This window comes from Diabrotica virgifera, chromosome 2 (assembly GCF_917563875.1).
Source record: "Diabrotica virgifera virgifera chromosome 2, PGI_DIABVI_V3a".
Taxonomy (NCBI): domain Eukaryota; kingdom Metazoa; phylum Arthropoda; class Insecta; order Coleoptera; family Chrysomelidae; genus Diabrotica; species Diabrotica virgifera.
Genome location: NC_065444.1, coordinates 145643192 through 145659777, shown reverse-complemented (window position 1 = coordinate 145659777; position 16586 = coordinate 145643192). Strand labels below are relative to the sequence as shown.

Here is a 16586-nt window from a genome sequence, read left to right as displayed (position 1 = left end):
CTTTGTTGTATCCAATGTTATTTCTGTTGGAATGTGTTTTCTTTTCCTCGTAAAAATGCAGACTTCTGTTTTTTTCCTGGAAATTTTTAGGCCATTTTCATTGCACCATTTATTAAGGTTCTTATAGGCTATATTTAATTTTTTGCACCCTTCTTCAATATACTGGCATGGGGAATATATACAAATGTCATCGGCAAATTGTAGTATAGAAACGGTCTCACTACATTTAATTTTACTTTCCAGATCTGCTGTATATATTAAGTATAGTACAGGGCTTAGTATACTTCCTTGTGGTAACCCAATATTGGTCGTTTTAGGTCCCAATGTTTCATCATTTATATTTATTGACACTGACCTATCGGAATATAGTAATCTTATACGTGAGGTCAAAGATTGGGAGATTCCCATTTTTTCCATTTTTTCATAGAGAATGTTTAATATGACGTTATCATATGCTGATTCTATGTCTACGAAAATTGCTGGAACGGAGTTGTTATTAGTAAAGGCGATATTTATATCACTTACTAGGTTGCCGATATTTTCAATAGTTGAGCATCCTCTTCTGAAGCCAAACTGTAATTTAGGTAATTTTTTATTATTTTCGAGCCAATGAACTAGTCTGACTTTGATCATTCTTTCTACAGTTTTTAATACACAAGAAGCTAGAGAAATTGCTCTATATGACTCTGGATCTTCCGCATCTCTATTTGGTTTCAGAATTGGGATTGCTTTATATTCCTTCCAGCTTGTTGGAAATTCTGCCCGATTCCATATTGAGTTAATTATGTTGCGAAAAATTTCAATACTTGATTCTGACAAACTAGCGAGCATTTTATAATAAATGTTATCAACTCCAGGTGCTGTGTTATTGTTTGTTTTAAGGCTTTGTTTTATTTCCATACTTGAAAATTCACTATCTATATCATCCGTGCTCAGTGAAATAGTCGGCCGAATATTTGTTTCCACCCAACTTGGAGCAATTTTATTAAAGAATGTTTCTACCCACTCACCTATTTGGATCCTATTTCTTGGGGGATTAAATGTATTTTTTATTTTCTTTATATACTTCCATATATCTTTTATTGGCGTGTTTCTGTTAAGTTGTTTGCAAAAATCTTGCCAAGAATCTTTTTTGCTTTGTAATATTATTTTTTTGGCGACTGCTACTGAATTTTTATATTTTAAATAGTTAGTTAAATTTGACTGCCTTTTATAAAGCAAAAAAGCTTCTTGTTGACATTTAATAGCATTTGCACATCTCTGATTCCACCAAACTTTGCTAAATTCTGATTTGATCTCTGTTCTCTTCTGTGGGATTGCTAGTTTTGTAGCATGATTTATTGACTCTATAAAACTTTTATATGACCTTTCGTTATTACTTCCATCTAATTGTTCATCTACTATCTGAGAGAAAAAAGACCAGTCAGCTTTATTTAAATTAACTTGGTTTTTACACTTAAAGGATAATTTAGTAGTAGTGATGTAACGAATGTCATTTTTTAACATTCGCGAATACGAATGCGAATGCGAATATCTGCTACCGACATTCGCGAATGCGGATGCGAATGCGAATATTCAGTTTTTATTAAATTTGTTTCTATTTTTGTAATGTTTCCTAAATTTGTAATGAAAAGTTAATTGATATTTAGTGTAAATCAATTTGAATCTTAAGCTTTATTACATAATACCAAATAATCAAAAAAAGTGAAGGCTGATAATGTGATTATACAAGGTTAAGTTTTATCTATCTATTGCCCTTCATTTGTCCAAAGTTGAACGTAGGCCTCCCCCTTATTTTTCCACTTTTCTCGGTTCAGTGCTAATGCTGTCTGGTCCTGTGTATCTTTTTAGGTTATCCGACCATCTCGTTTGTAGTCTGCCTCTTCCTCTTTTGTAGTCCTAAGGTATTCAGTGAGTTATCGCTTCATTATCCATATTTCCATTTGAGAGTATCTGCATGTTTGAGATTAAGTTACCTTTTCTTATTAAAAAAAGATGAGAAGTGAATATATTTTGATTTTATTAACCTAATATTATCTTAAAATTATTTTTTTTCTGGTTTTCATATTCGCAAAACATTCGCACAAATTTTGCGAATGCGGATGCGAATGCGAATATGCAAAAACATGCGAATATTCGCGAATGCGAATGCGAATACGAATATTCGTTACATCACTATTTAGTAGTATTAAAATGTGTTTCAATTAGAACAGGAAAATGATTGGAAGTACCTAATGGTGTAATATCAGTTTTCCAATCACAATTTAAAGTTATATCTCTAGAGCATATTGTAATATCTATAGCAGATTTGTTATTACTTCCAAATCTAGGTATTAATGTTTCGCTTCCTGTATTTAAATAATTTAAGTTACACTCCTCTATAGCACCGAGAAGACTTGAACCCGCTATGTCTGAATAACTATTTCCCCATGCAGTATGATGACAATTGAAATCTCCTACCAAAAATGGCTTTTCTAAGCTATCAAAAAAGGTAACCCAATCTGTTTCTCTAATGTTTAGTTTTGGTTTGGCATATATAGAGTATAGATGGATTTTTATATTTTTATTTATTGAAACTGATACCGACACACATTCGACATCCTTTATCGGAGTAAATTTTGGCTTAGGAAAAAAGGTAAAGTATTTTCTTAATAAGATTGCAACTCCTCCAAAATTGTCATTACGGTCCTGTCTAAATATATTAAAATTATTAATAAAAAAATGTGAAGATTTCTTTAACCAAGTTTCCGAAAGCAAAACTACATTAATTTTATTGTCGAAAATGTATTTTTCAAAGTGACCTTTATTACACAAAATTGATCTAGCATTCCATTGCAGTATATTTAAGTTACTCATAGTCAGATAAAATTTGCGTTATACTGTCTTTTATGTTTTCAATAAGTGTACTATTTTTAATTTCTACATTTGAAAAAGTTAAAATATCTTTGATAAGGTTTAATAATGATTCGCAAGTTTTTATCTGTTTATTTACCGTGTTAGAGTCATCACAACCATTATTATAATTTGGTATATTTTTAAACTTATTGAAAACAGGTTCTGTTAAAGTTTTTGGATTTGAAATTATTTCTTTACGTTTTTCGAATGTTTCATCGATCTCTGGGGACATAGCTAACCTCCTTCTTTTTAAAGTAACAGTATAACGGTTAGAATTTGTGTTATTTTTTGCTACACTTGAAAAACTTGTTTCATGCTTAGAAGACGCCTCGGCGTATGATAGGTTTTCATATACCATAGTTCTTTTTATATTCTTCTGTCTAATAAATTCTGAACAATTTTTTTTATCAGTAGCGCAATGCTTTTCTTTACAATAAATGCATATTGGTTCATTTTTTTGGCAGCTTTCTGCCTTATGATCTTCTCCACAGTTTTTACAACGTTCTTTTGATCTACATTGCAGACTGACGTGCCCAAATCTTAAACAATTCAGGCACTGAATTATTCTTGGCACGTATTTTTCGACATCATACACCATTTTTTCTATTATTACCTTTGTGGGTAAAAGTTGACCTCTAAATGTAACTATAATAGTAGTTGTTGGAACAATTTCATTTTGGTCATTTTTACGTGAAATTCTTTTTACGTGACTTACTTCAAAATTGTTGCCCAATTTCGGTTTAATAATTTCTTTTAATTCCTGTTCCGATAATTCTAAGTCTATTTGTCTTACGACCCCCCTTACATGTGTAAAAAACATTGGGATGTATGTATCGTATTTATCTTTTAAGGTCTGTGCTGTTAATAATTTATTTGCGCTTGTATAAGAAGTTAATTCGACCTTTATTTTATTAGCTCCTATTATTGATATGTTAGCTATGTCCTGTTTAATTTCTGGAACAGAATTAATAATCAGTCTAGAGGTAGCTACCCTATGGAGATTCCCTATTCTCCCTGTTTTACTTTGAACATAAACAAAAAATGGAGCATTATCTTTAGAAGAATATTGATTAATATTTTTAATGACCGTATTTACGTCTACATTTTTCCCGGAAACAGTATCAGAATCATTAACAGTACTTATCTGTGAATTGGGATTTTGGAATCCTCTAAATTCCTCCACTGGAGAAGCTGGAAGATCCGGCACTGGCGAAGCTGGATGATCCGGACGGGACACATCCATTGCACACTCTAACTCATCTTTATCGGGGGGTTGTCCACCCCCGCTATTAACGCTCATGATTTAAAAACCACTTAGATTTCACTTTTTTAATATCGATATGTGTACTTTAATATGAATAACTAGTTTTTTAATTACGAGGTGAAAACACCGATTTCTTTAATTAGATTTTAAGTATCGCACGTCTTATCAATTTGAGGAACCGAAACAGACTGATCGACCATTTACTTAAAAACAAATAAAATTTATAATTTTTTTTTTAATTTGTATAGAATATATTTTCATACTATAGATGGGAATAGCTTGAACTTTTGAACACGTGACATTCAAATAAGCGTAATTTATTCTGTAAAATAAATATGTAGTTTTTTGCTTTTATTTACTCCGTACCTCGTGATACTATCCCGACATCGTAAGTATTTGGGCTTACATTTAGTTTACTCTCAAAACTAATACCAAATTCTGACTTTAATTTATATATATTGTCATAGATATAGTAAAGGCAGAGAGGAAAAAGAAGAAAATATAATTATATAATTGTATGATAATTTGTATTCCGTTAAAACATTTCATTTTTAAACTATTTAATTTTTGTATTCACCCTGTAAAACAAATACCGATTTAAATTACCCAGTATTGTATTGTAAGATATAAGTTTCTCTTCTCATAATGGTAAAAGAACTCTATATTCTTTAGACAAATGTTTACCAGTTTATCAGTGCGGGTACTTCTAAGAACAATTAGCCGGTGAAAGCGTGGATATGGAGCTATGAGAAATATTTGGGAAAAGTCTAAATTTTAAATTTCCGAGAAAGTCGTAGCCGTACTTTGACGACTGGGAATTTTGGAGGCGTGGATATATTATGACGTAGTAAGGATATTTGTTTGGACCAATGGAACTGAAGGAATGTGATAAATGGAAGGGAAATATGAAAAAAGATTTGTTGTCAAGAAAAGAAGGAGAGGCAGTGTGTTTCCGATAGCTGAAAGAGAAAGGAGTGTTAAAGAAGAAGTAACAAGTGTCGGTCTTCGTTAATAAAAGCCTTATAGGCACCCGTTTATAGAAAGTACGACGTAAATGTTTTTTTTTTTTTAAATAAAAAGTAAATTCAGTGTCATGTGATAACAGCTGTACCAAGGTATCCAAAACTTATATATTTTTCTCTCCGTAAATATTCTCTGTTTGCCACGATTTCGGTTGCATCGATATCTACGTAAAGACTCAGTGAAATTGGACATAAACTTTTACTAAAACCATTTCGTGTTTTTTAATTTGACTTTTGTTTACCAGTTATAATTCAACTTGTATCCTTACTGGGTAACTTTCGATTTCAAAATAATTTGCGGTATTTGTCATATTTGTTTACATTAATTTGCATAAGCATTTCATAGATTGTCTGTTTTTACAGTTAATTCTATTATTAAAATTTGTGTTTAATTCTTTGGTATAATCAACTTTTTTAATATACGGTTATATTTTTTATTTTTGATTTTTATTTTTTGCATGAGGTTTTTCTGAGTATTGGTTGTGCATTTCTGCGATTGGATGACGTAAAACCCTGAGATAAATTTTATTAATCAAAGAGTTATTATATAATAATAATTAAAATAAAGCTAAGTGTAATTTTCAAATGCCTTTATATTATAGAAAATAAGTAGAATCAAAACAACTTGGCGCCCAACGTGGGGCAGAAGCAGAAACACCAATACCCAGACAAAGTGTACTGGAAAATATATATTTTCTTACAGGAGATTTCTAATTTTTTCTCTGCCAAATTTCGACAAATTATTTTTTTTTGATTTTATTATTCAAACCTTTTTCGCTTTGAATAATTATATTTTTTTTACATAACCAGATATTTTTATTTGATCAACGTTCTTGGGGAATAGGCAAAAATAATAGTTCGGTTGGTTTGTACTTTCACGTTGTTAAGTCCAGAAAAGGGAAAGAAAATGGAGACAAGACTCAACAAAAAACAGAAGGAAACAGAAGAACGTTATAGCGAGAAAGAAATAGAAAATGTAGACGAAGAAAATAGTATTGCAGAAACAGCAATCAAGGAGAGTAGCACAGAAATGTCAACTATGGATAGGATATTACAAGTGCTACAGATACAGGGAGAAAGCAGTAAAAGACAGGAAGAAAACAGTAAAAGACTGGAAGAAAACAGTAAAAAAAGACTGGAAGGAAACAGTAAAAGACTAGAAGAAAACAGTAAAAAACAAGCAGAAAGAATAGAAAAACGTATAGACGAAAACAGTAAACGACAAGATCTAGGTTTTAAACAAATGGAGCAGAGACTAGAACAGCATAAAGAGGAGGTACAAATGTATTTACAACAGATGAAACATGAAGTAGAGCAGAAAACAAAGGAAATTAGCCAAAATTTAGAAAAACTTACCAAGAAACTACAGAATTTGGAGAAACATGTAGAAGGTAGAGAAGAGGAAGTAGAGGATAGATTGGAGAAGATATATAAGAAATTATTGGAAGTAAAAACACAGCATAATCCTGGAGAAAGAAGACAAGTAATTATACACAGTGGAGCAGAAAATAAGGTCCAATTTGGCGGGGATATCAAGAAACAGCACCCAGTCCCGTTTATTAGGATGCTTAAAAATAAAAAACAAGAATATGAAGAGTTTGAAGAGGTTAAGGATATGATAAGGAATCATTTTAAGGATGGAGCAGCATTATGGTTCGAGAGTAAGCAAAATGAGTTACAAGATTGGGAAGAATTTGAAAGGAACTTTTTGAGATATTATTGGGGAAAAGAGAAACAGATGGTCGTAAATAATGAACTAGAAAATGGGAAGTATGATGAGAAACTAGGAATATCCGAAGAGAGATATGCGTTACAAGTATACGCTAGTGGGCAATATTTAAATTATAATTATTCGGAAGAACACCTAGTTGAATTGATAGCAAGACATTTTGACAATACAATGGAGGATTATGTCACCTTACAAGGATATAGAGACATGGACAGTTTATGCCAGTTCTTAGTTGTAAGAGAGGCCCGAGGAAAAGAAAGAAGGACACGTAGGCAAACGGAAAATAATGGGAACAACCAAACAAACCGCACACACAACTACAGACCGTCTCGTAATGAAAATACATACCGATACAATGGATATAGAGATAACGAAGGACAAAGATATACAAACAATTTTCATCAAAATAGATATGAGCAGAATAGAAATGGATATCAGCAAAATAGATTTCAAAACAATGGGAGAAATTATAAAAGTCAACCATATCAGCCAAATTCAGGAAGGGAAAATTTTAACAGAGGAAACCAATATAACAACCACAATGGACAAGGAAGAGAACAAAACAGAGAAATAAACAACCTAAGTTTAATCAGAGAAGGAGAAGATGAACAAGGGCACCAAGAAATAGACAATGTGGAAGTAGAAAGCAATAGAGCAGGGCCGTCTTTTCGGGAGAGCACTCACTAAAAACAGGGATAAAATCAAATTCAGAAATATATACTCTTCCAAGGGAATTTATCACTTTAGCGGGAAAAAAGTTTGAATACGGGCTTAATACTTTGGTTATGGTACAGGGGTATATTAAAAATAAAAAGTTTGATATCCTTTTGGACAATGGTTCAGAGGTATCATTAGTTAATAAACAATTATAATAATAATAATATCGTATGGCATTTTTGCCGGGGAGATCCTTTCGGATAGTTCCAGCGCCAATTACATCTTTAACCTTGTTTCAAGTAACTAGTGTCGATGTACACTAGCCCAGGGGGACCGACGGCTTAACGTACTCTCCGAGGCACGGTGAGACGACTCGTGTCATTATTGGAAATGAAAATGGTTTGTCTTTGGCAGGGATCGAACCCACGTCTACTGGCGTATGAGGCCAGCGTTTATGCCGTTACCCACGGCCGCTCACGTTAATAAACAATTGATAAAGGATTTAGGACTAGATTCTCAAAGGTATAATATTTCTCGAATAAGGTTAGTGAGTGCTAATTCAAAAAAGATTGCGACTACGAATGAGGCTATTGTTTTGACATTGAGATTGAAAAATAAAGAATATTTGATAAATTGTTTTATAATTGAGGACATGAAGTATGATATTGTCATTGGAGTAGATGAATTGGATAAGTATGGAACGAAAATTAATTTTGCAAACAAATATATAAAATTTGGAGAGGACATAATGGAAGAAGGTTTAAAGAAAAAAGAAGATGAGCAGGAAGTCAGTACAGCGCCGAATAAGGTACACACATCAATAACTGACAAGAAAGATGAAAATAAAGAGGAGCAAGAAGATGACACAGGAAATGAAGTAGATGTTTTGACAACACATTTTGAAGATAAGAAAATGAGAAGTGTGGCATCGCAAACGATGGACACCGATGAAAGAAAAGAGGGGAAGAAGAGGAGGAGAAGAAATAGGAAGAAAAGAAGTGTAACGCCGATACAGGTGGACACAATTGTAGGACCTGAAGAGAGAGAAGAGGAAGATGAAAATTTAAATGTCAGTACTGCGCCGCAACAGGTGGATACAAGAATGACAGAAAAAGAAGAAGAATCGGAAATACTAGAAGAGACAATGTTAAAGGTCAGTACTGTGCCGAAAATGGTGTGTACAAACATGACAAAAAAAGAAGTTGAAATATTGGATGAGGAAGAAACTGTAGTTTTTGGAGAAGAAGAATCGGAGGAGAATGAGAACGAAGTTGAGTTCAATATGTCTATAAAATCAAGGAATTGCGAAAAGGAAGAAGAGACATCAATAATAGGCTGTAAAGAAGAAATGAGGCATGACTTAAAAAAATTATTGGCAGAACATGTGGGAGAAATCAAAACTGAAAATAGAGTATCGACAAAATACGAACACACGATCAAAAGGAAAAAATTATCTAATTTCCGCTCGAAGACATTTGTTTAAAAAAATAATTTAAATCGCTATTATGAAACAAACAAAATCTGATATTTCAACTAAATGAAATAAAATACATATATCCAAGTGAATCATTAAACGAGCTACGGGACCCTAGAAGAACCTACAACCGCTACAACTGGTTTTTTACCTGTATAAAAGAATACGGTTGTTGTGGGGTAGTTGACTAACTGGAGGTGAGGGTTGTCTTGGTAAAACACTATTTGTCCATACTTTATTTATTGAACACTACTAATTATTATCAGTAACAAGTTGGTGGACGAAAGTCTATATTCTAACTACTTTGATGGTTGAATAATGAATGCTGAATAATGAATGATCTCTTTCTCTACTTGTTACGTATCTATAATCAATCCCAATTGTTTATTATGATTGTTGACACGATTCGACGTAATGAAATAATTATATCAAAATAGCTGACTAAGGTGTTCTTGAAACAAGTGCATTATATTGGGTCATCTGTGTCACCTAGTTATTTACAACAACAGGCAATGTTTGTTTTAAGATATTTAAAAATTAAATGAATATGAGTTGCTTTTATTTTGGAATGATAATATAAATCCTGTACATCCCCTACCCTTACAAGAAAAATTTTCTGAGAGATGAACCTTATTTTCTCTGCCTTTCCGACAAAGAAGAAAATTTTTCTAAACAACGTCACCAATTCATTACTGTGTTAAAGATTTATCCAAATATATACAAATATAAAATACAAATATACAACTTATTACCCTATAAAAATATTCCTCAAACATCGTCTATTCTTACTTATTACGTCCTTATATCTCGCGAAATTCTACACTCAGAAATTGTAATGTATATTTTACCTTTTCCCTACTTAAAATAAAATTATATTTATATTTCCCATTTGAATATACTTGATTATAAAATTATAACTTTAATTCTTACATTTAAACTTACTTTTTAATTATACTTCTTTCACTTTTAAAATAATTATTTGATTTTCTGACCTTTTACATATTCTTCAATTAAAAAAAAAATTCTCCGTTTTCTTCCTCTTCTTCTTGACTGGTACTTTACTAATACATATTTTCATTTTCTTTATACTTAGTACTTTCTCCATAGTGTACTATTAAACATATTTCTTCTTCTTCATATTTCTTCATTAAACTCGTATTTACTTCACATATTCTTCCTTTTCTAACCCTTACCTACTCGGCGGGTTTTTCGCAGCTTTCAATCCTTGTATTTGCTTCCGATCCTTTCTCCACGTCCTTTGTCGTGGGAAGGTTTGTTCCAAAAAGACAAAATGGATAGTTGTGCGCTTAAAAAAAATCTTCTACATTTTGCATCCCTAAATTCCTGTCTGATCCGAACTGCTCAGTCTTGATGAGAGTCGGTTAGCTTCAAAACATGAAATGAGCATGCTGAAATTTTCTGATGTTCATTTGTACCTTTTTTCTTGACAAAAGTTGGTTTTTTATTGTTTATATTGTTAATTAACTTTGCTTCTAATATATTAAAAAAAAAATCAATTGTCTACTTAACTCATCATAAAATATTTAAAAAAATCATATTTATACTAAAATTCAACCGATATTAAAAACTTGAAATCAAAAATCTTATTGTCGGTATCAAAACTTCAACATTCAATAAAAATTCGAAAGAAAGTGGTAATAAAAATAAACTATATGTTATTAAAAAAAAATCACGAAAAAATCTATTTACCTAACCTTATTCTATCTAGCTAGGACTATTCCTTTTTCAATCATATTTATCTATATAACATCTAACACCTATCTACCTAACATCTATCTATCTAACATCTATCTATCTAGGGTTATTTTTCCTATCTAGGGTATTTTTCTTATCTAGGTTATTTTCCTATCTCGGGCCCTATACTATGTGCACGTCTACTACCTATAAAATTTACCTAAAAGTTAAGAACGAGAAAAACTTATGAATAAACGCTAAATAGATAATGTGAGTTTTTGCTATTTACTAAACTAAATAATAGTTTTTTCTCACTTAGTTCAGCTTGGTTCGGTTCGGTTCGCGAATGGTCACTAATTACGTCACAAAAAAGTCTCTATTTCTCTAATTGAGATACAGTCTTACATGACCTCATTTGAATTAAATAATTATTTTGATATTATAGAATTTAAAGTTAGTTTACATTATAAAAATTTAAAGTAACTTTATATTATACTAATTATTGTCTATATGTTACCTGAAGAAATACAAAGTATTCTTCTTAAATAGTACTTTTTACCTTACAAAAGTCTCTTCAATTGTTCGGTTTTCCGTATCTTTGTCATTAAATCTTCTTTACATTAATCTTAATAACATGTCTTTCATTATGATAACTTTAAGTCTTATATTTGTCAATCTTCTTTTGTCCTTTTCCCTCCAATGGGATTTCTTGTTAATATATAAACTTCCTTACGTCATTATAACTTATGTCTTTATTTTTCTTACATCATTACTTTTACATCATTTTCTTACATCATTTCTTCATAAATTCATTGTATAAAAATTCTTGTATATCCTTGTATATAAATAATTTAATTTCTTTTCCATAGTCATATATTTAATTTTTTTCGTCTTTAATGTTTCTTTGTCTTGTCCTTGGTAAAAAAATTCTCTAAATCTTGATTCATCGGTCGCATAATATCGGAACTCATATTTTCCGTGAAACTTATTCTTGTCCATCATGTTTGTATTTTCCTTTCTTCTTCTTTAAAACGTTTATTTCTTTGTCGTTTCTTATATTCTCAATAATATTATTTCAATATATTCTCAAAATTCTTCATTATCGTAATTCCATTAAATTCTAATTCACCTTTCCTAGTGTGTAATTTCAGTAATTTTTTATGTCTTATGTAATGCGTAAAACTCTATTCAGCAAATTCCAGATGTATGTATTTCTGACTCGTAATTTCAGGGTCAGGTAACCACAATATAATATACTTTATGCCAAATAAAAGCCTGATATAGCATTTTGATCCGTTCAAGTTAAAAATAGATTTATGTATAATATGTACTCGCATTGAGTTAAAAATAGTTATTATGTAAATAAAAATCGTAAACGCTTTTAAAAAGTTCTATCTAGGTATTTAAATCAAAGTTGATCTATTTTCAAAAAAAAATAAAATGTAACATCACTTATGTAGTTAAAATATCAAGTAACTGGTCAAATAAATGCTTCTTGAAATGAATATTACGAAAAACTAGACCTAATTTACTAATTGTATTAAAAATAATTAATCCTAATTTATCCCAAAATAACTATATATTATGCATTTCACTATATTATTAATAAAAAAAGAAAATTATACGTGTATGTGAGACTGTGTGCAATGAAAAAAATAGCTTAAAAGTTACTCACGTCTACACTATTGTCATTGTCCACTACTGTCTATGAAGTCTGGTCCTCTTGACGTTGGGCGTGGCTCCCATGTCTCCAAACCTCGTTCCTGCCGACGTCTGCTACTGCGACCCTGGCTAGGTCTCTCTCCAACTCCATATTTCCCTCGCATACCTTATACCATTTAATGTGAGGATGGATACGTTACCCCAAATTTTCTGCGCCTCCATTTCCAGTTTCTTTCCATCTTTCTTGTTTCTGTATCAGAAGTCAAAAGGTTCTCTCCAAAGGATCGCCATATAAAAGAATTCGTTATATACGGGGTAGTTGACTAACTGGAGGTGAGGGTTATCTTGGTAAAACACTATTTGTCCATACTTTATTTATTGAACACTACTAATTATTATCAGTAACAAGTTGGTGGACGAAAGTCTATATTCTAACTACCTTGATGGTTGAATAATGAATGCTGAATAATGAATGATCTCTTTCTTTACTTGTTACGTATCTATAATCAATCCCAATTGTTTATTATGATTGTTGACACGATTTGACCTAATGAAATAATTATATCAAAATAGCTGACTAAGGTGTTCTTGAAACAAGTGCATTATATTGGGAAATCTGTGTCACCTAGTTATTTACAACAACAGGCAATGTTTGTTTTAAGATATTTAAAAATTAAATGAATATGAGTTGCTTTTATTTTGGAATGATAATATAAATCCTGTACACCTGTTTGCGAGTCGAGTATAATTTGTAACCTGAAGCGATTGATATTATGTATCTAACTACTGTCTTTCCCGTAAAAATATATATCTTGGCAACATCCTGTTGTTACCAAAATGATGTTTAAGCAATGTTTTTGATCTACGGGGGTCAAATTGTCTTTATAGTGTAAGGAATAAAATATATAAATAAATCGGATTACTGAAAATCCGACAACGGTGACAAGCCTAAAGAAGTGTACTAAGCGAACATTCACGGCTTATATATAGAAAATGATAGCATTTCTTGGTGATGCCAAATGACTGCAACGTGAAAAGATGTCAATATGATAGCGAGATGTATATAATATATATATATATATATATATATATATATATATATATATATATATATATATATATATATATATATATATATATATATATGAAACTTAAAGCTAAAATCAATATCAACAAAAGAATTAATATTAAAATTAAACTCACCAGGCTTCCGGGTTGAACCGCGTCGTTGGTTTCTAGGCCGAGCTTTCGACGTCCTCTCTGACGTCATCTTCAGGGCTTCCGGGGTCTCAGTCTCCTGAGGCTCCAGACACTACACTCACTACTCACTACTTCACTACTCACTGCAATACTGTTGTTGCTGACGCTGGGGCGGTCATTTATACCGTGGACTGATGTGACTGACGTGGCTGTCGATGACGTGGCGGAGTGGGAATTAGCGCGAAGACTATTTGGAGTGGCGCGAAGATTTTTGACGGCTGGAATTGTATTTGTAGATGGAGCGGACGATGTTTTCTTTAGGAGGGGTCTCCAAGTCGAAGGTAAACGGATGCCGTCATCTCTTTTATTGAGACAACTTGGCCGTTTTTCGATTTCTATGGCTTCTCGGATAATCCTTTGTTTATAGAAGCGGATGGGGGCTATGGTTCTGGAGTTTTCAAAGTCAATTTTGTGACCTGTATGAAGATGGTGTTGGCCTAGGGCTGAAACTGAATCGGAATTGCGAACAGATATGGAATGTTCATAAATCCTATTTTGGATTCTACGATTGGTTTGTCCTATGTAAGATCGGGGGCAGTCTGCACAAGGAATTTCATAAACTCCGTGTTGTTCATTTGGAATGTTGTCTTTGACGGATCGGACAAGAGATGAAAGTTTTTGTTGGGGGGTAAATACTGTTTTTATTCCTCGTGGTTTAAGAATTCTGTCGATTTTGTCAGTAACACCTTTGATATAGGGAAGAAAAGCTTTCGTATGATCAGGATCTAACTCTTTGGGTTGTGATTGAGCGGGAGATTGAAGTTTATGGATGCTCCTATCGATGTGATTTTCGCGGTAACCGTTTTGGATGAGGGCTTGTTTTAAAGAAGAGAGTTCAGTAGATCTACTTGCATCATCGGAAAGACGGATTGATCTGGAGACAAGAGTATTAATGACTGAATTAATTTGAGAAGGTGGGTGATGAGAGTTGCCATGCAAGTAGCGGTTGGTATGGGTGGGTTTTCGATAAACAGAGTGATGAAAACCTTGTGATTGGTTCTTCTTAATAAGAACGTCGAGAAACGGTAAGGATGAGTTAGTCTCCATCTCCATCGTGAACTGGATACTGGGATGTATACCATTCAGATGGGTCTGAAAAGACGCTAAAGCATCCCTGCCGTGGGGCCAAATGACGAATGTATCGTCAACATATCGTAGCCAACATGTGGGTTTGAGCGTAGATGTGGATAGTGCTCGGGTCTCAAAATCTTCCATAAAGATATTAGCAATTACTGGAGAGAGTGGTGAGCCCATTGGGGCACCATTTATTTGTCTGTAGAATTGATTTTGGAAGATGAAAATCTCGACGTTCTTATTAAGAAGAACCAATCACAAGGTTTTCATCACTCTGTTTATCGAAAACCCACCCATACCAACCGCTACTTGCATGGCAACTCTCATCACCCACCTTCTCAAATTAATTCAGTCATTAATACTCTTGTCTCCAGATCAATCCGTCTTTCCGATGATGCAAGTAGATCTACTGAACTCTCTTCTTTAAAACAAGCCCTCATCCAAAACGGTTACCGCGAAAATCACATCGATAGGAGCATCCATAAACTTCAATCTCCCGCTCAATCACAACCCAAAGGTGTTTCACACCCTTTTCTTCCCTATATCAAAGGTGTTACTGACAAAATCGACAGAATTCTTAAACCACGAGGAATAAAAACAGTATTTACCCCCCAACAAAAACTTTCATCTCTTGTCCGATCCGTCAAAGACAACATTCCAAATGAACAACACGGAGTTTATGAAATTCCTTGTGCAGACTGCCCCCGATCTTACATAGGACAAACCAATCGTAGAATCCAAAATAGGATTTATGAACATTCCATATCTGTTCGCAATTCCGATTCAGTTTCAGCCCTAGGCCAACACCATCTTCATACAGGTCACAAAATTGACTTTGAAAACTCCAGAACCATAGCCCCCATCCGCTTCTATAAACAAAGGATTATCCGAGAAGCCATAGAAATCGAAAAACGGCCAAGTTGTCTCAATAAAAGAGATGACGGCATCCGTTTACCTTCGACTTGGAGACCCCTCCTAAAGAAAACATCGTCCGCTCCATCTACAAATACAATTCCAGCCGTCAAAAATCTTCGCGCCACTCCAAATAGTCTTCGCGCTAATTCCCACTCCGCCACGTCATCGACAGCCACGTCAGTCACATCAGTCCACGGTATAAATGACCGCCCCAGCGTCAGCAACAACAGTATTGCAGTGAGTAGTGAAGTAGTGAGTAGTGAGTGTAGTGTCTGGAGCCTCAGGAGACTGAGACCCCGGAAGCCCTGAAGATGACGTCAGAGAGGACGTCGAAAGCTCGGCCTAGAAACCAACGACGCGGTTCAACCCGGAAGCCTGGTGAGTTTAATTTTAATATTAATTCTTTTGTTGATATTGATTTTAGCTTTAAGTTTCATTGTATTAACCGCGGAAACCTTTCCGAACATATATATATATATATATATATATATATATATATATATATATATATATATATATATATATATATATATATATATATATATATATATATATATATATATACAGCGTGTCTACTTGAGTTGGAAACATATGGGAAACTTTTTTATTATTAATTTTACGAAAAAAAGTTATTCTTTATAAAAAGTTCTGCATGCCCCAAAACCTAAGATTCAATTATCAGATATCAAATTTTCTCAATATTATACGAGGTATGTCAAAAAATATGAATTTCGGCTAAGGGTAAAGTACCTTTATTTCTCTCAATATCGAAAATTCTTATTATGAAAAGTTGTTTGGAAATAAAAACCAAGCTCAAATATGTAATTACATGCTTCTAATTGGAAAAAAATATTTTGCAAATTTTTCTCAAATTTATTGATACTAACTTCGTTTTTATTCATTACACATACGATAACTCTTTTATTATTACTTTTACGA

General features: G+C 32.7%; 1 protein-coding gene across 5 annotated transcripts in view; it reads left to right on the top strand.

Annotated features, from left to right (window-relative positions):
- Positions 1 to 16586, top strand: part of LOC126879652 (thioredoxin domain-containing protein 11) — a 216469-nt gene that overhangs the window by 128923 nt on the left and 70960 nt on the right. The window lies entirely within an intron of this gene.